The sequence below is a fragment of the Penaeus monodon genome, chromosome 16 (assembly GCF_015228065.2).
Source record: "Penaeus monodon isolate SGIC_2016 chromosome 16, NSTDA_Pmon_1, whole genome shotgun sequence".
Taxonomy (NCBI): Eukaryota; Metazoa; Arthropoda; class Malacostraca; order Decapoda; family Penaeidae; genus Penaeus; species Penaeus monodon.
Genome location: NC_051401.1, coordinates 36,324,413 through 36,326,850, shown reverse-complemented (window position 1 = coordinate 36,326,850; position 2,438 = coordinate 36,324,413). Strand labels below are relative to the sequence as shown.

Sequence of the window (2,438 nt, the reverse complement as noted above, 5' to 3'; positions counted from 1 at the left end):
TATATATACATATGTAAACACATACATATATGCATATATATCTATTTATATGTATTTATCTACACACACACACACACACACACACACACACACACACACACACACACACACATATATATACACTGATTCACACACTCAGATGCACTGGTGATAAAACTGTGTCTGTTCAATTTCAAAAGCGGCATAAGAACAAAATTATCAAAGTAAGCTATATAATGCACGGGTAAATTCATAGTATGAATATAATTGCGAGTTTGTTGTAAAGGATATAAGAAAAATGTTTTATGACTGATGGTATATTTCTAACTGAAGCAGCAATCAATTTTGTCAACAAATTGTTAATGGCTGAGGACCACACTTTAAAACACACGTTAAATAGATTAAGCTCGACCTTCGCCAGCCTCCAGCTCCTGCTGAGCCTTGCGATACTTTGCCAGGTTGAGGGCGGCGATCTCCTCGGCCTCCTCGATCTGGCGCTTGTAGGTCTTGATCTTCTGCTGGAGCTTGTCGACCAGGTCCTGCATCCTCTCGTGGTTCTTCTTGTCCTCGTCGGACTGGAAGCTGAGCTCCTTGATGCGCCTCTCGCACTTCCTCAGGTTCTTCTGGGCGTCGGCGTGGCGGCGGCTCTCGTCGTCCAGCTGTCCCTCCAAGTCGCGAATACGAGCTTCTAGCTTGGCAAGGGTCTTTTTCCCGGACTTGTGAGCAGTGCCCTCGACCTCCTCTAGGCGCACCTGCAGTTCCTTCACAGATAACTCCAGACCCTTGCGCATCTTTTCCTGGCCGAGAGCATGCTCCTGCTCGGCGCGGAGTTCATCGGCCAGGCGGGCGGCGTCGACCATCGCTTTCTTGGCTTTTTCCTCAGAACTTTTGGCCTCGTTCAGCATCTCGTCAAGATCGGCCTGAAAAGGATTCAAGCATGACGAAATTATATATATATATATATATATATATATATATATATATATATATATATATATATATACATATATATATATATATATATATATATATATATATATATATAATATATATATATGTGTGTGTGTGTGTGTGTGTGTGTGTGTGTGTGTGTGTGTGTGTGTGTGTGTGTGTGTGTGTATTAAATATATATTTTTTTCTTATTTTTTTTTTCTTCCTCTGGGTATTGCCAATACGAACGTAGACAAAACGAAATTAACTAACCTGCAAAGATTGCATCTCTCCCTCAAGTTTCCTCCTGGCAGCAGCCAGTGACCCGTGCTTGTTGGTGAGGCCGCTGATCGTCTCGTTGGCGTCTGAGAGTTCAGACTCAGCCTGGCGGCGAGCACGGTCTGATTGCTCCAGCAGCGTGCGAGATTCCTCAAGCTCACCGCTGACAGCATGGGCCCGACGTTCAGCCATACTACACTGTTCCCGGTACTCGGATGCCAAACGCTGCTCGTCCTCAATGCGCAGAGTCATGTCCTTTAGTTCGCCCTGGCTCTTCTTAAGCTGCTTCTGCAGGTCAAGGTTGGCCTTGTTGGCGTGGTCAAGGGCGATGTTGAGTTCGTTTATATCAGACTCGAGTTTCTTTTTCATCCGAAGAGCTTCAGCTTTGTTTTTAGCTTCTGCCTCCAGACTGGCCTGCATATTCTCAAGTATCCTTTGATGAGATTTCCTGCAGGCAAGGAAGGAAAAAAAATTAATCTGTCCCAAGAATTTTGTCCGTTTCCCTAAGAACAGACACACACACACACACACACACACACACACACACACACACACACACACACACACACACACACACACACATACACACACACATATGGATAGATAGATAGATAGATAGATTGACACACACACACACACACATATAGACACATAGCTGGATGGATAGATAGATAGATAGATAGATAGATAGATAGATAGACACACACACACACACACACACACACACACACACACACACACACACACACAAACACACACACCATACCTACCGTGTAGCGTCAAATTCTTCTTCTTTTTCATGAATGCGCTTATCAATCTCTTGTTTAACCTGGCTCAATTCTAACTGTCCCCGTAGCACTTTGTTCTCCTCTTGCTCAAGGGCAGCCTCAGCCTCCTCAAGTGCCGCCTGAAGTTCTTCTTTTTCAATATCCAAGCGCTTGCAAGATTTCTCGATCTCACTGAGCGACCTGCCTCCCTCCCCTATTTGTTCCATGAGGTCCTTGATCTCATCTCCGAGATTTTTGTTTTCACGCCGAGCCGAGTCCATGTGTTCGAGGGTCTCCTCATAAGCAGCCTTGATGCGGAAGTGCTCAGTGGAGTAGTTGCGGCACTCCTTCTGCGACGAGTCCAGCTCTGCGGCGAGGTCGTCTACTTTCATCTTCCATTCGCCAATGATCCTGTCAAAGTTCTTCTGCTTCTTCTCAGCTGCATCTGCCAGAGCCTGAGCTCGTTCGACTGAGATGAGCATA

The 2,438-nt window shown here is 45.4% G+C and overlaps 1 pseudogene; it reads right to left on the bottom strand.

Moving 5' to 3' along the window:
* Window positions 1-280: 280 nt before the first annotated feature.
* The window catches only part of LOC119582754, a 13,435-nt pseudogene continuing 11,277 nt past the window's right edge, over window positions 281-2,438 (bottom strand).